The sequence below is a fragment of the Hemicordylus capensis genome, chromosome 3 (genome assembly GCF_027244095.1).
Source record: "Hemicordylus capensis ecotype Gifberg chromosome 3, rHemCap1.1.pri, whole genome shotgun sequence".
Classification (NCBI taxonomy): Eukaryota; Metazoa; Chordata; class Lepidosauria; order Squamata; family Cordylidae; genus Hemicordylus; species Hemicordylus capensis.
In genome coordinates, this window is record NC_069659.1 from 136,454,945 (window position 1) to 136,482,609 (window position 27,665).

A 27,665-nucleotide genomic window follows, 5' to 3' on the forward strand; every position below is an offset into this window, starting at 1 on the left:
TCTTCCTGTCATTTAAACCCATTGCTTTTTGCTTTATCCTCAATGGATAGGTGAGCTTTTTTTTTTCTGCCTCTGCTTTCTGACATCTTTTAAAGTATTTTAAACCTGTCAACATATTTTCCTTTAATCATTTTTTTCCAGGCTAAATATACCTAATTTCCTCCACTTTTTTTTCCATTTCACTTCCCTTCCAGACCTTTTGTCATGTTTGTGATGCTTTTCTGAATCCTTCCCTTCCCTGTTTTTATTATATATATTTTTGAATTGTGGTGAAGGGAGCTGAATATATTACTCCAGATTAGGACCTATCAGCAGTGAGCAGAGTGTTAAGAGTACTTCCTTAGTTTTGACTTGGTGGTGAAAAAGAGCTTGTCCAAGACCTTCCCCAGAACCTATTTTAAATGCTAAGAATTCTTGAAATCACAAGAAAGTGGACGTTTACTCTGAGACTGTGCAGACTGCACATTCTACCACAATGCTTTACAGTATTTCTAAAAAGAGAAGTAACAATGTCAAAATCTAGGAGTTATTTAAATCTAACTGTTGACAGACACCTTATGGTCACTCTGCTGAACAGTGCACAATGCACATTATGGTCACTGTTGAACTGCCGATAAAGCAATATGAGCAGAAGAGGAGGGGGGAAGGGGCAAGAACCATACACAGAAGCCAAGTCTGGAGGTACTGGGAAACCAGAAGTTGCTTCACCTCCGGTTTCTGAAGCCTCATGTCCAAACTCAGCAAACCAGAGTTAAGGACAAAAAGTGGCCTGTGGTTTCCCTCGCCAAACTCCACTCTGTACCTTCAGTCAGAGTAGAGTTTCACTGTCCTTAATTCTGGTTTAGCGGTGCCAGCACTACATTCAAATGCTGGCACCACAGTTTGGAACCGACAGCTTCCTCCCTCACTCTGGCCCAGTTGGCTACGTGGGCTGTCCTTCTGTCAAGAAGTAAGCCCACACAACCAGCTCTCCTGGCTCTCTGTAGTCTCACTTACTACATAAAGGCCCCTCTTCCCAACGTCTGGACATGGACAGGAGAGCGGTGGGGAGGGGCACAGAACCACGGGTCCATTGGACCCGTTTTATGCTACATCCGAACCCAGCCAGAGACAGTTTCCTGGAAGTGTTCTCACTTTCCTCCGCCTTCTCAACATCTCTACTTACATTCACAAAATAGTGCATAGGATTGCAACTGGTGTGTGTGTGTGTGTGTGTGTGTGTGTGTGTGTGTGTGTGTGTGTGTAGCTAGATTTGATATGAATACTGATGTATGAAATGAATTTAGGGCACACACACAAAAATCTCTATTTTTACATTTTTAGGCATGTACATCCCGCAAAGTCTTTCCTTACGACTAATGTCAAGAGTTTCTTCACTCTGGTTTCATTGTATTTTTACATTTGGCATGCAAATTGGAAGAGTGTATCTTATTAAACCCAACACTTGGTTATGTCTATTTTAATAAAAAATAACTTGTTGAAAAGCAAATCAAAAGTTCTGATTCTTTTATTTATGATGATCAAATGAATTTTTCATGTTGTAGCTGTACTTTTTTAGCATTTTGTAGGCAAGAGGCAGATATCACAACACAGTAAATAATCAAAGACAGTCCTTTTTATATAAAAAATGTCATGCTACTTATCTTGTATTAACAGATCTCTTAGGTAGCATAAGCTGACTTAATTGCTACTGAAGATGATTATGGATGAAATTAAGAAATAATTATCGCTTTTACCCCTTAAAAAAAATAAAGATAACCCAACACACTTTTGAGAGAGAGAGGGAGGGAGGGTGGGAGGGAGGGAGGGAGATATTCTGATATCTAATGCACATGCACAAGTAGAATAGCTAATTTTCCAGGATTTGATAGGCACTGAATACCTAGGATTACTGCTTAACCCATTAGCTGTCCATTCCAAGCCCTCAAAAAAGAATTGTATCTGGGGAGGGGAAGCCTGGGGGGGGAAACCTACAATAAATGTAGGAGTCTTTTTATTCAATGAAAACAGTTATGCATGCACAACATCATTAACAAGTGTGCTAAGTATGCATGCATATATTTCTACTGATGTGATAGACAATAGTAGTTGTGGCCTGTCATGTCATCTGTCTGCATATTAAACAGTCCCCAAGTACACATTGACACGGCAGACCCTAATAGCTTAGAAGCCGTAACAATCTATTGAGTCAATCATTGGCATGTTAAAGAGCATCTTGCACTCTCCATCAGTGTTTTAGTTAATTTGCTTATCTACTTGCCTACCTAAATAAATTATATAGATAATTTAGAGTTGATAATCCAGCTTCATCCTTTACAATTTTCACTTTCTGACGTTATGGAACTCAGTTACAGGATGCATGTTGAATTTTATAAAAGGGCTATTCTAACAACCCATAGCATACCCAGTCAGTAGCCACACATAAGTTTTGAGGCTGTCTAAAAGAAGGTTTTTTAAATCAGTTTCTTCACTGTTAACCTGATCAAAAATCTCTTAAAACTAATAATATCCTGTTCACATATAAAGAAAGCTAGAAAGCTGTGATGATGGCTGCAGAGAGCGACATGGAGGTGGCCAGCCCAGTTCAAATCCCAGATCAACCATGACACTTTCTAAGTAACTTTATGCAAGCCACACCACAGGGGTGGTGTGAGGTTGGTGAGCTCATGGGGGGAAAGTGGGGTGCAAGTGGGATAAATTAAGTTTGGACCGGGTCAGATCATGTTGCTCATTTCTAGGAATTAAATATAAGTCTCCAAAAGAAAGTAAAATGAATAATTTACTTTGCTGTTGAAAGAGCAAACATTAAGCTATTTTTTAAAAAAAAATTTAAAAAATCACATGTAGGGATGAAAACTAGTAATAGAATGTAAAAGGGGGGGGGTCATAAAGAAACTATGTACCATTAACATAAACTGCTTAAGAAACATCACTCTATACTACACCATGTTAAAATAGCATTTATTGTAATCACAAACATACATATGCTGCTTTCCAGTCACAGTACCCTCTCCTCCTCCTTTATGTTTCCCGTAGTAAGAGCAACCATGATACAGGCATTGTACATATTAAACTTAGCACATAGCTTTCACTTTTCACACATACATTTCACATTGCGTTTTCAGGTGCATAATCAACCTTACTATGCACAATTTGCCAACAGGAGAAAAAAATCTCAGATACATTGTTTTTTTAAACAAAAAAATATCTCCAATACATTTTCTGAAGCTCACAGGTGGATGGGTCACCCAATTTCAGCTATATTGATATCTACACAATTTACAAAACATTTCCATAGCATTTTTCCTCATCTACACAACCCTGTGTGCAAGATCTTTCCAAGAAGCCTCCCTCCCTCCCCTTCTCTCTGTCTCATTAAAAAAAAATTGCCCAACATCTATTTTGCACATTTCCTGATGTGACTCCGGACAGGGTTGGCTCCAGACTTCTTGTGGCTTCCTGTTCAGGATCCTACTGGGGTCCCCCAAACCTCACCCTGCTCTGTCTCTTGTAAACAACTTTCCTTAGCCCAGTAGTGGTTTACTGGCAAGGCTACCACCAACCAAATTTGCTGGGTACTGAGCAGGGTAATCAAACAAAGCACATACTTTGTGCAGAACTTGAGCAGGTTGCAAATAAAGCATGCTTTTAACCTGGTCTGTGCCCTGTTTGAAGTGAAAACACACACTCCAAGTGCCCTGGACCATTGTAGAGAACAACTTTGTGGTGAGTGGGTCAAGTTGGAGACAGCTTACCAACCTGGTACAGCCTCATGAGTGCCTAAACTAGTCTGGACGTTGGCAAGTACCTGACCTTGCTTGTGCCAGTTATTAGCTCCCAGACACTTATACACTGAAATCAGTCCATACTGGTATGTCATCTATGAACAACTGTTCTTGGGTTCAATAAGAGGTGACCAGGAATAACAGGTTGGGGTGAGTGGGAAAATTCACCCAATACACTTTGATGGTCTCAAAGATCATTATTTCCTTACTGTCAATATCCTCTTCTCTGGACCTTATGCCACTGTATGCGTTTGTTTCTTTGTCCCTACTCACCCTATAAAGGTTCTTAAGATGACGTAAAGTAGGGTAGGCAGAAGGTAGATTGGGATCTACTGGTGGGTGGATTGCATCTGGTATGGTCACAATAGATCAGCAAGGATTTCTGATTCCAAAGTCTAGAAAGAACAAATAAGCATGCAGGGTTGTCGTTTTTTCAAATTAGACTGTTAAAATCCCTGATCTGTAGTTACTCAGATGTAGAAATGTACTTTTTATATGCAAGTCATTCCAGTGAATGATTCATGAGGTGTAGTAGCAGGTACTTGGCTCCTCCCCATGAGCCACCATTTTGCATCTGGCTCTGCACTGCCCTACCCTGCTCTGAGCCCCTATTTTGCACCTGGCCATGGTTGGTGGACCTCAGAATTCTAGTAAAAAGTAAAATAAGACTGAACTCTGCCCAGTATCGTGGTGTAGTGGTTAGAGTGCTGGACTAGGACCGGGGAGACCCAAGTTCAAATCCCCATTCAGCCATGCTACTTGCTGGGTGACTCTGGGCCAGTCACTTCTCTCTCAGCCTAACCTACTTCACAGGGTTGTTGTGAAAGAGAAACTCAAGTATGTAGTACACCGCTCTGGGCTCCTTGGAGGAAGAGCGGGATATAAATGTAAAAAATAAATAAAATAATAAATAAAAAGTGGGTATATATTCATGACAGAAGGAGAATATATGAGGGACAGGGATGAAGAACAGGAAGGCTAGAAGAGTGACTTCCCTTTCAAGTCAGAAGCTGCTAGGTATCTTTAGAACCCTACTTTTCCATTTGGCTGTGTTGTACCTTTGATATTACAAACGAAGCAGGACCATAAATCAAACTAAGCAGGACCATTTTAATATGTTTTTATCCATTGAGATTTTTATCTGTTTTATGAATTTTTATTGTTTTATATTGGTTTATATTATGTTTAGCTGTACACTGACTGAAGCAGTATAGAAATATGATAGATAGATAGATAGATAGATAGATAGATAGATAGATAGATAGATAGATAGATAGATAGATAGATAGAAATGGAAATTTAAAGCCTAACTCTAACTTGTGCTATATATCTAAAGTATCAAAGGAGAAAGAATTCAGCATGTGCATAGTGCAAAACTTTATTAAACATTAAGTATGATGCTCCTCCCTCCCCCAACTTCCACCAGAGAGCTACTGGGGCTAATCTTGGTCTGAGGAGAGGAGAGGAGAAATAGAAATATCCCCAGGAACTGCCACCACTCAGTTTCCATGTTCCATCTAAGGTAGCCCTCCCTCCGTCCCTCAGCTTCCACCACAATGTTGCTGGGGACCATGCTAGTATGGGTGACTCTGGGCCAGTCACTTCTCTCTCAGCCTAACCTACTTCACAGGGTTGTTGTGAAAGAGAAACTCAGTATATAGTACACCGCTCTGGGCTCCTTGGAGAAAGAGCGGGATATAAATGTAAAAAATAAAATAATAAAATAATATGTGGGGAGAAGAGAGGAAACAGACACAGCCTGGAGAGATGCCACCATCTTGCTCCCCAGGTTCCAGCTGAGGTGGCTCCTCCCTCCCCCAGCTCTGGAGGAGGCTACCTTAGAGCCATTATCATGCTCTGAGCAGGAGTGGGGGAGAGGGGGAGAGACAGACAGAGCTTTTCAGAGAACCTGAATTAAGAGCAGATCTAAAAATCTAGCTCTTAAGAGACTTTTTGCTACTTGTTGGTTTTTATTTATTCTTATCATTGTAATACTTTCATGTAAACTGCTCTGAGAGGTTCACCTGAAAAGAGGCATATAAGTGTCAAAAACAATCAATCAATCAATACTCCTTTTGTCATCTCCTCATAGGGCTCTCAGTCCAGATTAACTGCTCTTTCACTCCTCATGATACTCCTCCAGTATGTATAGTTTAAAGCAGGGGTGGGGAACCTTGGCCCTCCAGCTGTTTTTGAACTACAACTCCCATCACTCCCAGCCAGCTGGGGATGATTGGAGTTGTTGTTCAAAAACAGCTGGAGAGCCAAGGTTCCCCACCCCTGGTTTAAAGCATTCAGACAACCAGCTGAAGAATGAAACAGTACATATCGGGGGTTTTCTACACATGAAGGAAAGAGGGAGTGTGTGTGCCTGTTTCAGGTAAGGGCCAAACCAGATGTGAGACAAGAGATCCAAAATTAATACCTTACACTTTAAAAAAAGAATGAATAGCTGCTGCAGGGAAATCTTATTGGAACTAGGGCTTTGGGGGAATAGGGCTTAATTTATTCTTCTGCACCCTTTTCCCAATTAAAATCACCCTCTCTCAAAAGTTTCTATTTGCCCCATAAAGAAAAGCATACAAGTACCAAAGCAACCCAAGGGAAAAATTGGGGATGTAGAAGTGGCAGACTGAGTTCCATGGTTTTGGGCTCACTAGCACAACTGAGAGTAGATGTGTAGTATACAGGAAGTCAAGCAGGTTCTCTGCTCTCTTATTTTGTGGATACTTCTTAGAAATTCCGATTTTCCTCTCTCCCTTATGGACTTTTGGGGAATGTGATGCATCAGAAGCACCAAGTATTAGGTCTGCAGCTGAAAAACATAAGTTCAAATCTCTGCTCAGCCTTCAGCTCCCTGATATAGCAATGCTATGGTTATTTCCCACCATCTAAATTAAGGGAAGACTATTTTTAAAGGAATTATGACTGATGGTCTTGAGACTGATCATTAGAGACATCTGTTTCTAAAACAGATCTTAATTTAAGCTAGAGCATTAGTGCTGCAAATATTATGACAGAGAATTTCTATTGAGATATTTTCTAGTAGGTAGTCCTAAAATTGTGATACCTGGTCAGCTTCTAATGGTGAAGGTGAACAAACATTCTAAATAAAGTCTGCTGGAAGTGGTTCAACCACACATTTTCTGCATTCTGAGACATTTGTTTTCAGACTTTTAGGAAATCTTCAGTCTAAACTAGATTCATTTGGCAAGTCATAAGGGCCATTCGCACAACCGTGCAGGTAGGCAGTAGGGTGGGCAGGGGGAAGGCAGGGTTCAGCCTACCTTCCCCCAGATGATGGATGCTAGTTGCTTCAGTACATGAGTCACATGCCCACATAACCGGCACTGCTCCCAGCAGTGCAGATCAACAGGGGCCAGGACTCATTTTGCCAACCTTGGATATCCCACAAGGCACCGCATGATGAGCACAGTGCCTTGGGGGACTGTTCCATCTCTGTGTCTCCTCGGGCTCCATGGAGCCCGAAGAGACACATGAGCCTGGCCGCCAGGTTAAAGAAGTGCTTGTTCCCTTAACCTTGGCTAAGAGCTGGGCTTGGGAGTGGGGTTAGGCTGTGTGGGAGTGCCGGGATGTACACAAATCCCGGCATTCCATGCAAGCAGCCTAGCCCAGGCTAGGCTGCCCTTGCCTGGGCTAGGCTGCTCGTGAGAGCCTCTCTGTCTGTAGAATGGGAATTCACAATGAACTTCTTCCTAATGATTGTTGAGGACAAACATCATAAAGAATACAATGTGGCTTGCACATCTAAAGAGCAGTATGAATTAAGAAGGAACCAAATAAAAGCAGCCTGTGCCATACGTTGAAATGGGAGTTGGAGACCACCCCATAGCTGTATGCCCTATAGTAAATTAATGAGAACTAAATCTGACTTTCCTCTTTAAATAGGGCACTTATTTATTTGTTTGAAGTGTTTTTCAGAGAATGCAAAACGGTTTTTATATTTCACCCTTCAGTACAACGTACCTTTACAGATACCAGGTAAAACAAGGTTAAACTTTGCTGCTATATATCTGACTATCTGTCCATCCATCCATCCATGATCCAACTGCCCATTTTGTACTAATCATCATGGTCATTGCACATGCAGTTTGCTTCACGGGGTGATGAAAATGACTTCTCTTGCATTACTATAAAACTTACCATTTAAGTGGGTTAATAAGGACTGGGAGACCATTTCAACCAGCAGGTTATTTGCCTTCAATAAATTGATTCCCTCTTCCCTGATATACCCTGTGCATTGGGCAAGTGTAATTGAAGGCAGACCAGGCTGGCTGACATCTGTTTCATTACAAGATATACATTTGCCAAGTATCTGGACAGCAAGATCCATTTGGTATTCATAGAAGTAGTACTTACAGAAAATAATGACAATAATTGCCTCTGATTCTTGTGTTTACAACATTGCCAAAGAATCATTAGGGCCTTATTTATAGATAATGCTTATTAATCACATGGATTTGAATTTTGAAATGTATTAGATTAATATTCTTTTGTGGCCTAGTTTTGCATTAATGCTGTGAAAAGCACTTGCTGAAGGCAATTCCCTGGAACAACATTTTTGGGAAAAGTTAAATATTGTTGGTAATCTGCTGGTACAGATAAAGAATGTGTGTGTGTGTGTGTGTGTGTGTATGTGTGTGTGTGTGTGTGTGTGTCCATTAACTGAGATGAACCAAAAGGAACACAGACAGTGCTCCAAATGTTTTAAAAGCTAATGGCTGCTTCATAAATAATATTTTCCCTAATCAAAGCGAAAGTCCATATACCATCATGTGTGAACGATGCACGACACCAGTACATGGATTATTGGTATATTAACATACCTAAATGACCATCTCCATCCACATAGTCCTATCTGCTCACTAAGACCGGCAGAGAAGACCACGATTTGCATCTCATCACCATCAGAAATGGCAGGTGTTCAGGAAAGGACCTCTCTGTGATAGTATGCAGTCTCTGGAACTCTCTAGCCAGAAAGATTCATCTGGCTGATCCCACTCCATCGGTTTTTCGGTGTAAGGCTAAGTCCTTCCTGTTTCAATATGCCTATGAGTTGCCTGAACTGTGACATTGTATTTTTCCTCTCACTAGCCTGAGAATATTTTTAATTGCTGTATTTTAGTTTGTATTGCTTTTTATTTTTAATGTGTTGTTTTTTTATTTCAAGCATTTTTATATCACTTTTCTAAATATATATTTTTTTAAATTAAGAACTGAGTTTCTTCTAGGGTTTTTAAAATTTTCTATATTATATTCAGTAGTGAAATAAGTCTCTTCTGGATATTTCAGAGATTTTAGAACATAAAAATATATGATATAACAGCTCGTACGTAGTTGTTTCAAATTGTATACAAAGTGGTTCAGAATAATAGCTAATTGCTAATGGAATGTTTTTAAACTTGTGGATGTAAGCTACCTTGGATAGATGAAAGAGTGGAATATAAAATTTTAAAATAAATGTTGTAGTAGTAGTAGAAGTAGTAATGCTCAGTGCAAATAAACTCTTGCTCTAATCTTCATGAGGGGAGATACTCTTTTTGCACATGGGAACTATTACTGTGTTGTTGTTGGTTTTTGTTTTTTGTTTTTTAAAGCATGTATGAAGAAACTGCGAGAATTCTGCAGATGAATTCTAATAGTCCCAATGGGACTTACTCCCCATGAATGTGCACATAGCACTGCAGCCTTAGAAGCCCAAAGCTACATCAACAGAAATGTTTTTAAAGAGACCAGGTAATGGTCATTATAAAGATTCTACTGACTACTTCCCTAGGACCTTACTGCTTAATATTTGCTATCACTGGATATTCCTCTTAAAGCCTGATTTCTATACATGTTTACTTGGAATCAGGACCCACTGTGTTCCATAAGGCTTTTTCCTGAGTAAGTGGGCACATCTGCTTGGGAGTAAGTCCCACTGAGTTCAGTAGGATTTACTTCCATGCAAATATGTGTAAGTTGGTCTGACAAAGAAGCTGTAGATCAGGTTATTTGTAGATGTTATACTGAAAAGTAACTATTTGTTGCTATTTTAAGAACTCAGTTTCTTCTAGAGTTATTAAAAATTTCCATATTACATCATATTCAGTAGTGAAATAAGTCTCTTGTGGATGTTTCAGAGATTTTAGAACATAAAAATATATTATATAACAGCTCATAGTTGTTTCAAATGGCATACATTACAAATGTGAATCTGATTGTGTTAGAATAATATCAGTGTGTGTTACTGATAGATAATGAGATCATTCACACAATCAAAAATTGTGTTCTACCCAGGTTTGGGGACTGTGTGTGCTCCCAATTTTTGGATGTGTGGAAGCAAGGTAGGAGGAAAACCAGGGTAGCTTTGATTGTGTGAATGACCTCAGTTTTAGACTTGAGGCAAGGAAATATGGCATTGAATTGCAATTCACCATGGATTCATTGAGTGTCCTGGCAAGTCATTGCCTCTCAGTCTTGCTTTGTCATCTGTAAAATGGACATAATAAGGGCCTATCTCACAGAATTAATGTTAGATTGAACATAGTGGTTGTAAGAATTTTGCATACCAAAAGTGCTAGTTAAATTATTAAAATAATGAATGAGGAAAAGGCATTAACTTTGTAATATACAACAAGCAATCTGATTATCAGCTGCCTTAATTTAAATTTTCTTTGTCATTTGTTCTTAATGTGCTCAGGGAGGGAAATCTCTAATGCCAAAGCTAGCTACTACAGAACCAACCTTTCTGATAATTTGGTGTGTAGCCAGCTCTTGAAATTTGCATTTAAACAAATATCACACAGAACAATATACCATGTCTTTTTTTTCTTCCAAGAGACTGTTCTTCAAGCATAACGTAAAGAAGAGCTAACTTAAAAATTACATTTCTGTCTGGGTCTTTTTTTTAAAAACTGGCTGTTGTGACAAGTAATAACCAAGATTTCCTTAACCAAAAGAGTTTGGAGAGCAAAAATCATTCTAAACCTGATTCAGCTTGTTTACAGTCAGTGCTTCATAATGGATGTTTCAACTGGATAGTCAGTCACTTTCCCCTTTTTTAAATGCAAATATTTCAAAATACAAACATGAAGAGAGAAAAACATGTTTTGCTTTTAAAACTCATGAAGTTTGCTGAAGATGTTTGCTGTTAACTGTATGTCCTAAACTGCATTTAACCAATTCTTATATCCCAGACATAGTATTGCATACATTTATGGAAGTTCTATTAAGAAAGTAAATGGAATTTGCTTCCAAGTAAATATGTTTAATATCAATTATTTAATTGATGAGACTGTAAGTTAATCATGCTTTAGATACTATTGTTTGTCAAAAGAACAGTGTAGCCAAGGGAGCTTTGGCTTGTGTGTTTCAGACAGCACCACAAACACACGCACACACTCCAAAAAGGACAAACTTTTTAAAAGGGGAGGGGGATGTCAAAAGAAAATTGTGGTTTATTTATTTATTTAAGCCTGCTTGACTGGACCAGAGATCCATCTAGTGCAACCACTCATTTCTAACAGTGACCAACAGTCACATGCTTCTGGAAACTTAAAGCATGAAGGCAACCATCCTCCCTCTGTTGTTTATCCCCAGCATCTGCCATTCAGAGCTATACTTCCATTGAACTTGGAGTCTTCATTTGCCTGGTAGACTCATTCTGATTGAGCTCACATCTATGGCATGCTGTCCATCCTGTGGTCTCCTGTTCAAAGGGGGCAGGGGTGGAGTCATAAATCCCACCAGGGCCAGCCCTGCCATGAAGCAGGATGAAGCAGGCCACTTCAGGCAGCAGATTTCTAGGCCGTTGTTACATTTGCTTACTACCCACTTGTTAGTGAATTTGCTTAGTATCCTTGCATGCATATAGAGAGGGAATCAAATGAAAATCCTTAATTTCACATTTGTTTCCCTAAGCAGATATAAAGGAAGGAGGCAATATGAGGACAGAATTTAATGGAATAAAAAGATTGACAAAGGAAAAGGAATGGGGAAAAGATTTTAATAGAAAAGAAGAGAAAGAGAAGTAAGGGTATGTCATTTGGTTCTCCGCTTCAGAGAGCAACATGTCTTGGGCCTGTACTAAATTCACTTGGGTACGCCCAAAGTAACTCTAGTTTTTGACTTCAGTATTTTAATGGACAATGAGCATTTTCTAGGAATATTAGCAATAAGGACCAACTTGTTTGGCTACATTTAGGAGAACAAAGAAAAATATTTCTTTCAATATTTGATAGATGCCTAAAGTATACAATTCAGACTCAACTCTGGTAAAGAACTGCTACAAAATATTGTTTATTGATTACTTTCATGCATTTCTGATGTATGCAAGCAGGTTTAGAGTTTTAGCCACCCTTTAGCATTTTAAAAAAATGTATTCAGCTAGCTTAACAAAATTCCATAATGTCAGCATTTGAATACTAGGTGATTAAGTACAGTCATATAGTATATGTCACTACCCTCTTTTTCTTGTTGTTATCTATTAGCCATCCCCTACACACACACACATTCAACAGAGTTAAAACTAAAATTTAAAAGTACTAAAGCTGCAATCTTGAACATAGGAGCTGAATCCCATAGATTTCAATGGGATTTAAATAGCCTACCTGTATGCAGAATTATAACTTACATAAATAATACTTCCTATTTTTTTAAAGTCTTAAACTAGCTTCTTCAAATTTAAAATTCCTAAAATGAAAGCTGAATATGTTACCTGAACTTAATGCATAAAAGGTAACATGTAAATATGTGTCACATCAAATGAATGGCATTTTAAATCTTAACAGGCTGTCTTCAAACTGCTATCACCTTGCTGCCTATCTGATTCAGATTTTTAGAGTTCATGTAAACTTATAAACAGTGTTCCTGTTCAAGAGGCAATTTTAAAAGAGCTTTTACAGATCTTTTGGAATCCATTAATCCTCCAAAAGATGGAGTTAATTTATCAATTGCAATGGGATGTTTGTCACTGACATCTTGAAAACAAGGCTTGGCCTTGTGGTTAAAAAAATGTATATTTGAAATCGTGGGTTGGTATTAACATAATTCCTTCATTATTTGTAACGTTAATTTCTGACATTGTTCTGAGCAAACTGGCACTCCAACACAGTTACTTGAAAATAAATTCAACTGAAACCAACGGAACTTACTTGAAGTGCCTTTGGCTCACCAACAGCTATTATAGTATATTCTTCCTGAGAAATAAGTTCCATTGAGACCATGGAGATGTACTCCAAGTAAATATCATCTACAATATCATCCAGAACTAAGCAGTAAATTCTAAAATTGGTTTGCTTCGTCATGAAAAAACTGGTATATAACATTAGATTACAAAATCCATATTTAGGGCCACAAACAAGCCATATCTCTCTTTCCCCCCAGAAATTTTAAACTATAAAAAGTTTCAGTCCTGTACCCAATTACTTAGCAGCAAGTTCAACTGAATTCAATTGAACTTATTTTTCAGTAAACGTACATATTAATTTGTACAGCAGGGGTTGCACAAATCCTATGTTCAGGAGAGAAAGGAAAGCCAAATCCTTTAGGTTAATCATTGAAAACAGACTTGTTCTTATAGACAATATAAGACAATAACTACCATCTCTGTCTGTCTGTCCTAAAATTTAATATGGCAAAGAAATGTAAATATTATTTCAGTAACAATGAAACCAGAAAATAAACACAGCCATAAAAGCACAAAAAATAAAGAGAGAAAAACCTAACCTTGTGTCTTTTCAAACAAAAACACTTTCTCTGGATACTACATGCTCTGGGGGCTTATCAGAGGCAAGTCATGTTTTTTCTTCTATGGAATGGTGGGGCCTAGTGCAGCCCACCCCCCACCCCCAAGATCTCAATCTTCTTGAGGGCTCAATGGCAAAAAGCAGGCCCTAAGGTAGAGGTTTCGCCATCTAGATTAAAACCAGTTCCTTAAAATGCACCTGAACCCTGATGTGCATCTGTTTCAAAACAGAAAGTAGCATAGAACACAGCAAGCTTGACTTGAATAATGTATTTCTTTTGGCTGGTAGGTAGGTAGACAGACAGACAGACAGACAAATGACTGTGCTAGGTGTCAAAATCAAGCTCTTTCCCACCCATCTAAATTTTTTAATTTACACAATACTTTTCTCACTGGAATTCTTGCTAAATGTTGGTGTGAAACTGTTGTTTTAGTTGTCATATTGGAAAATCCATATAGATATATACTTCAGACATATAAATGACTACCTAATTTAACTGTACATATATTTTTCTAGGTGTTAAAATGGTATAATTTGTGTACTCTTTTCATTAATTGGCTTGTTATAGAAGATTATGTTCTATTCTCAATAGGATTTCCTCCTGAATTTTATATTCTACATAATTTTACAAGTTTGGAGACCAGAAATGCTTAAGCAGAATCACAAATAAGTATCATATTCCACACAGAGATATTCTGCTACAAACAGAACATCTTTATGTGGAATATGATACTTATTTCAGCTATAGCTATAGATATACATGTAGATGTAGATATAGATATACCACTGCCAGCTAAATAATACAGTTTATTTTCTCTTATGTTATGGCCTACTATTTTAATTCCAAATCTGGTTAACTTGACATAGCACATATTTGGGAAAGTTTGTCTGAGTATTCTTTGACAAGAGTAAAAACATCTGAATAGAGAATGTGTTGATATACAGTATGTATATATAAATATTCTAAGCCAATATTTTTTATATTAAGGAAAATAAATATCCATTTAAAAAGTAAAGCTGCATATTTATAAAGGGGAGAAGTAAGATTTTAATACTTCAGTCTACAACCTGGTCAACCCAAAGCAAATCATATTTAAATCAATGAGAATAAATTAGTTTAAACCCACACATACTATCTGAAATAGGTTGTAGATCAGGTTGTTCGTCTTAGAACTTCAAATATCATTTTATCTCAGAACATGTGATTTTATTGTTTATCAGAACATTTTTATAGAAAGAAATATCTATCTGACATTACTTTATGACACAAGCACATAAATCTGCCTATATTCTATTTCTGTTTTCTTCCTGCTTACTAAAAAAAAAAAAACCAACACCCACAAATACTTGAATAATATGAATAGGGTGGTCCAGTTTACCATTCTTGCAAACCTTCTGTAGACTTAAGAACTTGATGATGAGGTCTTAATGCTTGGCCTAAACACATTCACTGGCATACCCCCTCTGATACTGTAGGACTACTTAGATATACAAAGCATTAAAATCAGTGGTATATATTTTAAAGTAGCTATGTTTTGGTCTGAAGAGCCAGGTCATAAGGCATCATTCTGATAAACTTAATGATAAAGAAAAGACCGCCAACTGACACATTTGGAAGAGACTGCTGAGTGAAATCAAAAGTTTATCCACTTTCTCAAAGAAGTGTGTTGCTTTCCATGGTAAATCTAGCAGTCTCATGTCCTGGGCAATGAATGTAAATATAGAGTTAAGTTTAGATGTTATGTTTATCAGAACCAAGGGTCAGAAAGTGTTTCAATAAATGATAATTAAACCTAAATGAGAAGTCATCTTTATCCAATTAAAATCAATGGAAAAATTCTCATTCAGGATGCCATTTGGCTGACAATGTGCAGAATTTAATCTTTATGCAGTTTTGTTGGCAACTCTTGTGAGTGCACATTATCACAAGTTATATAATTATTGTTTTAAATTTCAATTATTGTTTAAAACTTCATTATCAGTATGGTGCAAAATACATTAATAAAAATGCAGTACTCATATTCTTTGATTTTGCTTTTCTTTGTAACCTGTCATGGTAACCTATCACATAATTGATAGGATATAGAATATATCATATGAAAGTCACTGATTAATTTCAATTAATTTGTTTATAGCCATAATGTACAAATATAATATAATGTACTATAGATACATTACAGTACAAAAATGGCCATGCTGGATATCATAGGTGTGAAATATATTATATTATGGATAATACAACAATCAATGAGAAAGAGTGTGTGTGTTTACTTCATTCTGAGAAATAATTGTTCTAAATTATTTTCCTTCTAGTGAAGTATATAAATATAAGAGTCACCATCCAGCACAGAGGTAGGCATGGTTAAGTTCATGTACTTCACTGAGCTTAAGCACATTGACCTCTAGCTGGATTGTGGCCAGTGTTATAAATGCTTCTAGAATTGTGTCCACATTCAGTTCTGGCTATGTTTTACTTTCAGTTTTGTTTATGTTTAAGACTGTGATGCTAAATCACTTACTTGGAAATAAGGTTTATTTAAATAAATAGGAGCAGTTTCTAAGTCAATGTATGCTTCCAGATTGTGTGTGTATGTGTGTTTGTTTGTTTAAATGGCAAAATATCTAGTTAAGGTGCTGAAATACAAATGAGCTATTTACAGATAAGAGAACTAAGAAAAAGAAAGTTCAGATTAATTTTAAATACAATACAGTTCATATTAATATTTCACATTTGTTATTCAAATACTTAGATGTGTCATTTCAAATTAGGTGTACTTCACATTTCAAATAAAGATTCTCCCCCCCCCGCCCCAGTACAACTGTTCTGTTAATTCTTTTTGCAATATCCCTGTGGTTCAAACAAATGGAATTGCATTAAATTACTTATGCCAAAAAAAAAACACTTAATGTAGTAAGGCATGCAAGTGTACATTATTATCTTATACAGCCTTCAATCCTTCCCTTCCCCTTTCTAAAAGTGTTATCTAGCCTGCTTAGATAATTTTGGGATTTTATATATGTTTGAGGGCAGAACTGAGGTTGAATATATAGAAATAGCCTTATGTAAGTTTGTGTAAACCTGTGTAAATAAGTCACCTACTTATAAATATGAGTTTACTAGTCTCATTTCTAAATAAACTTTCTAAATAAACAGTTTGTTGCATTCATTATTGAATCTTTTCCCTCTTATTAACTGTGTAATTGTATATTGTGCTTTACATATATCTGTATACGTGGTTATGATCTCACAGGTAACATGGATAAGATCATTCTTCTAGATGTCTGAAAATAAACTACAAGTTCATCATAATTTTTAGAAACTATTGATAAGGGCTGGCTAAGATAAGAAACCTGGCATAAACTGCCAGACATAATTTAAATACCTAGCTACCGCTAAGTGAAAGGCATCTGAAAATGATGAAAAGTTTTACTAACCAGTGAGCAAAGTGTCCTGTTACTCTGTTATAACTGCAATTGTGGACACTAGTAAAATCACTTATTAATCTATGACAGCAAAATATCTATATATCTAAGCATTGAATATTATTACAATTAAACAATAGAGAAATTAGAAATGTATGTAGTGTTCTTTAAAGCAGCACTCAGAATTACAACTATAGATAAATACAATCTGTTTCAATAAAGAACTATATCTAAAGTATCACAAATAATATATTCCCTTCTATTCTTCCATATATTTTTGGATTTAAAAAAAACAACAACAAAAAACACCTTAGTTCAGATCATTAAGATTCTATATCCATAACTCATAAATTCTAGCTTAACATTTAAAGAAATAAAGGCTTTCTTGGTAGATTATAATAAACCTATTTCCACTTAGTCCTGATCGTCCAGGCTATAGAATATTGCCCACATCTATCAAATCTTCTAATGCTAGAATTGTAAAATGTAACCAGCAAAACAAACAACACACACACACATTAATAGCAGTTGCAACGTAGTAATACAAAAATCAAATATTACCATTGCCATGTAAATGTTTAAAGTTATTTTTAAAAAAATCTCAAAAACAAGGCAAATGCACGAGATAGAATTAATTAAGGGAAATGGGATTTAAAAAAAAAAAAACTTACTGAGCACATAGAAAGTGAAGTATTTTCTTCCACAATGATACCAACCTGATAAGTGTTCCTGAGTTAACTGATCAGACCTGTCAAGGGGAGACAAGTGAAGTCTCCTTTGATATTTTTGATCCACACGGTTGGGAAGCGAGAGAGGGGAGGGGGGAGGGGGCTAGGAAGAAAGGAAAGAGTGCGATCAAACTTGGGCATCAAATATTTTAGAAAAGGTTTTGGGGAAGGGACAGCACTAAAAGAATAAAAAGGCTTCCCACCCACCTCTCCCCATCCCACGCATGATCACGTCCACACACTCAAGCACTTCTCTTCCCCCACTTATCCACGCGCATCCCTCTGCTGCTCTATTGGCAAGGTCCGGATGACTGGGAAACTCATGCCAGGGAGTCTAATGATCCATCAGCCGGGGTTACTGCGCAGAGCTGCGAGTGAAAGCTGCAGGGTCTGGGCGCGCGCTCCGATCCAGCGGTGGGCGAGCCAGCCAAACCAGCTCAGTCGACAGCCCGGAGGACAACCGCGGCGGGGGAGGCAGCGACCGCGGCAGCAAGACTCCTTGGAGCGCGACAGCGGCCGAGGCTGGAGCAAGAGGGAGCAGACTGCAGAGCCGGGACGGCGGGCGGCCGGTCAGTCCGTCAGCCCGCCAAGACCTTCCGTCCGTCTGTCCTTTAGATACTGAACGGAGAGAAGGCGGGAAAGAAGGGGGCAGCGGGAACTGTGTGTCTGTCTCGGTCTGTCTGTCTATCAGTCTGTGTGTTTTCATGCATTCATTCTCTTCCTCCCTCTCCCCTTCTCCCCCCACTGGCTCCCCTCCCCTCCCCTCCCTCCCCAAGCTGCTCCCCATTTGCAAATGGAGACAACCTCCCGACAAGATGCTCAGGGCTGGCCGGTCTTTGCACCGTCCTGAGGAAATGAAGCTGGAAAGGTGGGGGGAGGGGAGGGGAGGGAGGGGGAGGAGGCAAAGGGAAGCGCGCGTGTGGCAGAGGAGGAAGGTGGAGGAGGACTGAACTCTGGAAAGTAAAGCAGCCCCAATGGGAGACTCAGGTTGGCCAATTGGTTGCCTCGCTGGGGCGGGAGGGGGAGCGAGAGGGACGCATTGGCAACATTGCATGTGGGAAGTGGGGGGCGCGGCAGGGAGAGGGCTCCTCGAAGCCTCGCCTCTCCTCCCGAGACGGTTAATAGAGGGGCTAGGACCTGGAAACCTATATGGACTAGTTTCCCCAGCAGGGCGGTTGGTTTGACTGGACTGTCTGTCTGGACCTCCCCCCACCCAGCGCAGCCCGCAGCCCAGAAGCCTCCAGCAAGGGTCAGGCAGAGCTCAGCAACGCAATTAAAGGCGCATCTGCCGCTCTTGTTTGCCTTTCCGTCGTCCGAGGGGGTCCGGCTGTTGCCCGCTCCCTAGTGTAAGGGATCCCTCCCTCCCTCGAGGGAGGGGGAAGACAAAGCTGGAATTAAGTGCCGGGGCGGCGGGGGGTGGGTGGGTACGGTCTACTTCCCTAAGTTCCTCTCCTGCCCCCACGCCCACCGTCGGTTTTCAGGGAAAGAGTTTCGAGTAGGCAAACGCGCCGCCACCTTTCTACCCCAGCCCCCCAGCCCGGTCTCTTCATCATAAAGGGACTACCAACTCCTACTCGTGGTTTTCAAGTCAGCAGCAGCGGCTCCCTTTTCCGCAGTGTGGACGACGCTCTTTGAGCCCACTGCCCTTGCCTTGTATGCACTGCACTCTCATTCGGCACCAACTTCGCCTCTGCGCACCGGAAAGGAAATCGCTGCAAGCTGATCTTAGAAGCCGCCTTCTTGAAGGACTGCTGAGGCAGTCGGCTGGCCCCGCTATCGGCCGCACAGTGGGGGAGGCCAAGGGGCCTGCCTTTTCGCCTCCTTCATTTTCAGCGGCAGTCACCCCCGCCCCCTGCACTGCCACCACAACCCCAGCTGCCAGAGTGACACCCCTGGGACGCAGCGAAATTTCGACTTCCGCCAGATAAGAGCGGAAAACGAATGCCTCATCTTGCTGGTGCTCGTAGTTCAAGCCGCATCAGATATACATTTGAGACGCAAACATACATATTTAGGCGTGTATGCGTGTTTTCAAGCCGCATCATACGTTTGAGACGCAAACACACATATTTAGGCATTTTACTCTGTGCGTGTGCGTGTGTGTGTGTGGTGTCTTGGAAAAGAACGAGGCGCCGGTGGCATCTATCCAAGTCTACGAACTAGGCGCAGGGTTCCACGCGTGTAGAACTGTGGGCGTGCAGCAGGTGAAGCCAAATACAATACATCTTTAAAATGTTGGTTCTTAAAACAAAAAAAAGAATGAAATGCAAGAGGAGCAGATTACTTTAAGCGCTCAGTTTGTCGGCGAACCAATTTTATTAGGATTTACTATAATTTGTGCGGCGCACCCCTGGGGAAATAATGCCTTGATTAATGTAATCCTGGACTGGGATCCGCCACACATGCCCATCTCCCAGGAGAAGCCGCCTGTTTGACAAACAAAAAACAGCCGCAACTCTTGCAATCTGCACTCACCTTTCGAAGCTGGGGGCGAAGGAGGAGGAGAGAACTCACTCACCTCCCCAAACACAATAGCGACATTTTACAACAATCGTGGCCCTTATTTGCGTGCACGCCCATCAGCGCACCCAGGCGGCAACCCCTAGAATTGTGCTCCCTCCTTAAGAGGACTCGGGATTATTATTATTTTTAATCTCCTCGCTTAGTTCTTCCGACGTTCCTTTTTATTCCGCCCCCATCACTTCCTCGATTCCCCCCTCAAAAAACAAATCGATTTTAGCTCCCCTCGTCTCTTCTTCCAGGTACCTGGCAGCAATGGCCAATAGTCACCATGCCCCTACCAGAAGGCGTAGATGCCACTGCAAACAGGATACTGCAGGGTTGTGAGAATTAAAACACAAGCAGGGGGCGGAAGGCAGTGGTCGAGTTTCAGGTACGCAGAGGAACCAGTTCCAATTCCTCTTGTTAACCCCTCTCGCAGAGAGTGACAGAAACACACACAGTGTTTAAGGCCCCATTAACTTCAAAGGGTTGCAGGACCAGCCCTGCTACCTCCAGCGCGCACAGCTACACGAAATGCAGGGGCTGGCAGAGACCAGCGCTCATAACCTAAGGCGCATAAAGCAAACACGCCGCTTTCATTCTAAAAGGGGTGAGGGGGACGCATTAAATAAGTCTGATTTCTACTTGCGTAGAAGCCTTCTCCATTCCAGCTCCAGCTTCGATTTTAAATACACACATTAGGCTTAAATCTGAACTGTCCCTTCGTTTACAGCCACCAGGCCTCGACCCCATCCTAGAGGCATATTATGGCTAGCAAAAATGGTAATTTACTGTTTGCCTTAATGCCGCCATAACAAAGCGGATCCGAGGAGGAGGAAGAGCTCCACTCACAAAGGAGGGCTCTCTCTCTAGCTGCAGATTTACCTCCTGATTCAAAATAGTCTCTGATAGGGAATGAGAACGAGTCTGAAGATGGAGGGAAACCTTTTACACCACGGAGATTTATCAAAAAAAGGCGGAGGCAAGAGCATGTGCGCAAATTTGCCCTCTGACCCTATTGCAATGACTCGGCGATTGTGGGGTGTTTTGGAGGGGGGAGGGCTTTATTCTACCTCTATTCTCTTTTCTACACGATACTCTTCCATTTCTGAAAAATGCAACTAAGGCCTGTATACACACACACACATACTTTGAACACACGAGTGTTTGTTGGAGAGGGAAAAGTGATGGGCATAAATGGAAGATGGATATTGTCTTCAGGGGCAACAGAGGGAGGAGACAGCAATGAAGGGTAGCTTCAAAAGACAGAGGCCTGACATGCCAAATAAAAGAGGAAAGTTAAAACAATTCACACTCATTCATTTTTAACATTGCGGAAATTCAATAATTTTGCACCGTTTCATAGAGGTAGATTGTATGGCCGTGGCAAAAAAGAGGCCTCTGGCGGGGGCTGTCGTGGTTGGCTCGTTTTGTCATTTCACATTAAGCAGTATTTTAAAAGCTAGATTGGTTCTTCAACTGGAACTCCAGAAACTAACAACACAATCTCGGGATCTCCTACTTCCCCCACGCCACGTTGTTTTTTTTTTTACAGAAGAACGCTTTTAACTAGTTGCTGGTCGAATTTGGGAAAGGTTCACAGAGAAATTATTCTTTGATCTTAACTTTTTTGATCTACAAACCTAGCGGGCACTAAACATACTGTTCAGCAGGGCAGTTTTCAAAGTCTCTCTTCGAAATATTTATATGAGTGTTGATCATATGTATTTGCAATCCTCTTTTAGTAGTGAATATAAAAAGAACTTGAGGATTGGGAAGGGAGATGGCAACAGTCACGAGGCATAATGGAAAATAGGACTCATTTTATATATTCGGCGGGAGCGGGGGGGAGACTAGGACACCACCCACCCACTCGGGAGACTAGGGCACCCAGTTCAGCAACACCGCAGCAAAACTGCAACTCCTGCCTTCCCTGAAGGCGAGCAGACGACATGTGCGTGTTTGTATGAAATTCCAAAAAGAGCAGCCTTTAGCTTGACCTGCTGCAATCTGCACCGAGCTCCTCACACAATAGACAAGTTCAAATGTCAAATTAAAAAAAAAAATCTTATAATATAAAGCAAGGCTGCCTAACTACTCGGGATCTCTTTTCTGGTGTGCCACAACAAATGCAACCTCTCAGAACTATTTTTTAAAAACTGACATTGTTCAGTGTCTTTTAAAAAAACAAACAACCCTCACTCCACTATATAATGCATATAAATCTTGCCCTTTTTTCGCATAGGAAGGACCATTGAGATGGCAGGTACGCAGATCCCAATGGTACCCTGCTTGTAATAACAGAAGGGTTGCACACACACCCTTGCAAAGACAGCGATACTTGCCAATCTTTTGGACTTATATTGGTACCTGGGCGAGTGGGAATACCCCATAAGCGTAAACCTTCTGGGGGAGTTGGCTGGCCCTGTGGTTTTCAGGTGCAAATGAACAGTTCATTTCCATTTCAGGCCAGGCAACTGCGCTTGCATTCAGCCAGCCTCCAAGCCAAGCAAAGGCGACATTGTTCCGTCCATTCATCTACTAACTTTTCATTGCTCTGGACACGTTTTGGGGTGGCGGCTCCCTCCCCGCCCCCCGCCGCCCGCTCCCAGCACAATCGCATTGCGTAATCGTAACAAGCGGGCATGTCCAAAAAGATACCTTTTCTTCTTCCCAGGCCCATTTGTGGTCTACTCAGCTCCTGCCTGCCTCCTTCTAATTTATGACACGACCCGAAAGGCTTTTGTTAGCCTCCAAACAATAAACAAAGCTCAGCCTGGGGCCCTCACAATGAGATGTATGGATAAAAAGATCAGGCCTGCCCCACTGTTGTTTTCTTACGGTGCCTGACACCCTTTCAACGTTAACAGGGATAGATTTTCTCCCCCCCCCCCCACCCACCCCAACCTCTCTCCCTCCTCATTTTCTCCAGATTAGCTACTGTCATCATCATAGCCCTAGCACAGCCACCATCGACCAGGCTGGCCATTAAGAACTATGAACTACGAATGGGGCAGCAGCCATCCAGCCCAGCCAGCAAGCCCAACCAGGGACCAACGCCGCTCTGCCGCCTCTCCCAGCAGTCTGCCGAAAGGATCGCCACTTATGAAAGAACGCGAGCTTATGCAGGACGCCTTTTACGCCACGGAACATTTCGATTCGTGAATGTTAATTGGGAACTTGGCTCTCTACGCTCATATTCCTGTACACCTAATCATTCTTTCATATACGTAAATGGATACTAAATACAGTAGATTATATCCGCTTTGCTTTCTCTAATCAGGAAAGCTCGGCGATGTTGCGACGGCGTTTATCCCAGACCAAACCATTAACAAACGCTTTGTAGCATTGTTCGAATTATCTTGGTACTTAAAGTATACAGGCGGCGATCACATCCAAATAATATTTTAAAACCCAAAAAACCCAGACAGCAGAAGAAGCCACTCCTGCCGAATTAACTTGTTGCTTGTTCGTGCGCTCACTTTCTCTGCTTGTTTTTACACTCTTGGATACAGGGCAGGCAGCCGCGGGAACTTACGCAGAAAGAAGGCTGAAGGGTCATTGGTCCTCCACACACACCCCACCACCCTCCTTAAAATATATAGACATAAAAGTTTCATGGAGAGGCGGAAGGAGAAAAGACAACTCAAGAGTTCAGTTGGGACAGGAGGAGAGGAGGGGGTCCGGAAAAGCACAGAAAGGCCAATGTTTTCCAGATACCAGATATTCAGAACCGTGGTTCACCTCTAACATTTCATGCTGTCGCGTTCATAAACTGAACAATTAACAATGGTAAACATAAGGTGATGTTCCAGTTCACGTGCATTGCCGTGGCTTCTACGTCCGTCAATGTGGCAACTTGTCTAACTAGCCCAAAGTATTTTAAATCGTTCTGTTCTCGAATTCTTAAACTGGACTGAGTCACCTTTAACCGTGTGGAGGAAGAAGATATCTAAAAACTCTTCTTCTCCCCGATAAACCAGAGATCTGCACTGTTCTCTTGCCCTCCAGTCTGGGACAGGCGGTGGAAGGGGGAAGTGTTTCTACAACCCCTCTGGTTTACACAGGAGGAAATCCTGCTCCTGTTCTATAATGCAGATTGAGGGGAGACCCAGATTTAGAGGCGGGGATTGGGGAATAGACTGTATTTGCACGTTTCAGAGTGTGCAGTATGTATCTATATTCACAGCCGATACACAACAAGAACTTCATGGCACTTCCAGTGTTGCAGGTGTCTTCGTACAGGCTATTAAAAAGTTAACATGCTGAAAATCAGCGAGAAATGCAACGATAGTAAGAGTCCGTATCTGATTCCACAAGAGCCGTTTTTCTTAGCACCTATCTTCTCTCAAGCCACAGAAAAGGCCATTTAAAGGAATGATCAGCTGGACAATACGCTTAGGCTACCCAAGTGCATGATGTGGGGGGCATTTGCTGCCTCCATTGTGCTCTGGCCCAGAGTAGAGAGACACTTGTAGATCGACCCAAGGCCTCGGCTTGTAGGGAAGTTCTTGTGCACCCTCCAAGTCTGTGGAGGAGGAGACAGGATGTAGTTTCTGGGTGTGGGATGTCGATTTTGAATTCACCTACTTGGTTAATATAACAATGCTCTGCTTAATCGATCTTTGGGGAGACCAGAGCACCCTGGTCAAAAGAAGCTAGCTGCTTTATTAGGGTATATTGATACTTTCTTAGGTTTTGAATAGTAAATAAATTCTAAAGGATATAAAGGAAACCTCAATGCCTCTTCTTGTATCTCCAGCGGGTTTTCGAACTTCATCTGCCTGGCACAACTCAACGTCAACAGCACATCGCACTGTCTGCCTTCTTCCTTCCTTTTAAATGTTGAATTGATTTCAATTATTTTGATGAAACTGAGATCACCCTTATCGGCATGCTCCAAATCACTACCTCCTTGTAGGTGACTAATGTTTTGTAGGTGACTAATGTGGGAAAGTTTTGACAACTTTCCCACGTTTCCCATTATTGCTGTGTTTCTGTGTTTCCCATTACAGCAAGCTTCGGACAGCTCTATCTAAATTCTAGGTGTGTATTATTTTGAAAATAAATTCCTCCTAATCTTATATTCTCTCTCCTACCTACGGATATATATTTTCATGGTATGTTCGGCTCCGTGTATAGTATGGTCGTACATAGAAGATGGCGCACGCATGCACACACACATTCCCCCCCCCCCCCACGCCCTCCCAATCTGTTTCAAACAACTTTTGGAAGAACACAACTGTTCAATGAAACAGTCTTGGGCTTCCCCGGCTAAGAGCCGCATCAGTGCGCCCCCTGCCGACCAGCATCAGCGCTCTGCCTGAGTACTTCAAAAGTTTTATTTTGTTCAGCAAACCGTATCGTATAAAATTAACGACAACCACTAAAATTAACGTATATGTTACGACTGTAAAAGTCCAAAACAAAATAAAGTTAGTTTTAGTGAAGCTAGAAAAGCTCTGGGTTGGCTTCGTTCCTCTTTGGCTGGACCAAGGCCCTTTTATCTAAAGCCCAGTGCACAAACATATAGCTTAATGTGACTAGTGTTCTTCCTTTATTTCTTTCTCTATGGCAACCAATATGTTCCGCTCAGAAATGTTCCCCCATCAAGGAAACAAATGATCTTGAGGGAGCAGCTTTATGCGGCATCTGTTCCAATGGAGCACACAGAGTTAACCCCAGTCAAAAGGGAAGCTGAGCGCGTCAACAAGAAGGGGGAAAGGGGCGATTCTTCTCCACCCCCAGCTGAAACCGACACCTCCCCACTTTTACAAGCCGTCTCATCGATTTACCATCGGCATTTGCGGCGCATTTATTTTTTAAAGTGACCAATTCGGGGGCGTGGAGGGGGGGGGGAGATCTGGAGCACAAGACGTGAAAGGAACGAAGCGAGATTTAATAAGAAGACATCACGATTATAAATGCATTTTCTCGGCAGGAACGGAGAAAAAGCAGTGCTGATAGGTTTGCCTATTTAGGAAGCTGACAAAGTTTCCTTGAGCACCCCACGCCCTCCCCCACCCCCCACCCCGCCCCAGCATACACTTCACTTCCTATTTTCCACTCCCCCCTCCCCCCCTTTCTTTCAGAATAAAGAGTTCCAGGTCGTTAGATGGAATTGAGGCAGGAAAATGGAGCTAAAGACCAGGGAGTCTCTCTCTCTCTCCCCCCCCCCCCGCCCCCATCGCATCAGGGCAAGAGAGGCAGTGTGAAGTCTGCTTCCTCATGCTCCATCCTCAGCCTCCTTGGAGAATAAAATGAAGGGATGTCCTGGTTAGTTTTGATTGATTATCCTCTTTCTGATGGACTTTCACTACAGAGCTCTAGATGTTGTGCTTAACCGTCTGTTCCCTAGTTACAAAATTAACCCTGTGTGTGCCTCTCCGCCGGCCTTCGTCCAGCTCAGCCGCGGGCTTGGTATCCTGCTTCCCTCGGTATCCTTCCCGACCTGCTCGTCGAAGCAGGTGCCCAGGGTCCCTCCTGTTAACGTTGGCCCCTTAGAAACGAGCGACTGGGGTTTAGAGCTGGCGTCCTCGCCCGCGATCAGGTGGGGGGCCGCTCCTGCCTTGAAAATCATTGGCCAACGCGGTAAACATTTCTCATGACTAGCTGATCTTGCAGTCTGTCCTCTCTATCTTTTCCTTAAGTGCAATAGCAGTGCCCCCAAAAGTACCGAAGCAGCGCCTACTTCTTTGGAACGGCTCCAGGTTAATCTTCACTAAGATGTTTTGACAAAGGGGAGGGGGTGTTAAAGTTTTCTTCTTTTTAGAGAGTTATCATAGTTTCCCAATCGGATGCTAAACATGTGTCTATATATACACGCGTACATATGCATACACACACACACACACACTTCCAGAAGACATATAGGACAAACATTTTTTTTAAGGGAGGGGAAAAAAGATAAACGCACTTACCAAAAGGTGCTCCAGACTTTAGAGGATTTAAATTTTATTTATTTATTTTTTAGTGTTATGCTATTGAGAAGTAGAGGAGAGGACAAATCTTGTTCTCAACTGCAGCCAAACGATCCAGGGTAAGATTTTCCTTTGCACTGACTCCACTAAGCCCAGCTCTCCACTAGTCTATTATTTTCACCAAAATATATGAAAATTTATGCAAATGAAAATCAGCACTAACTGTTCTCCCCTTGTTATACTTTGGATTTTTTTTCCCAGACAAAGCAATCACACTCTACAAGGAAGGTGGGGGTAGGGAATGGATTGCTGCGGGTGGGGAGCTTTAAGTTTGTCTTTTTACAAATAAAACTAGAACACCCAGTTTAACTAGTACGGTTTTGTTTTGTGGGTAAGCAATATTTCAGGATAATTCTTTTTTTAACTTATTTTTTATTATTATTATTAAGAAAGTAGGTCTGCAGAGGCGCTATCACGTTTCATCAGGCCACCTGAGACGGCTTTTGAAAGCGTGTACTGTGAAATTCATAGCAGTAATTTAGACAAAATCCTCACTGT

General features: G+C 41.1%; 1 long non-coding RNA gene across 3 annotated transcripts; it reads right to left on the reverse strand.

The window, feature by feature from the left end:
- Nucleotides 1-2,944: 2,944 nt before the first annotated feature.
- LOC128350347 (uncharacterized) lies at nt 2,945-27,401 on the reverse strand. 3 transcript variants are annotated; one of them, XR_008319274.1, is made up of 3 exons: nt 27,108-27,401; nt 17,674-17,788; nt 2,945-4,180 (listed from the first exon to the last, which is right to left on the reverse strand). It is a non-coding gene; the product is annotated as an uncharacterized LOC128350347 (long non-coding RNA). The 3 variants fall into 3 exon arrangements; XR_008319273.1 differs by lacking the exon at nt 27,108-27,401 and adding an exon at nt 18,490-18,587; XR_008319272.1 differs by lacking the exon at nt 27,108-27,401 and adding an exon at nt 17,893-18,478.
- Between the last annotated feature and the right edge of the window lie 264 nt (nt 27,402-27,665).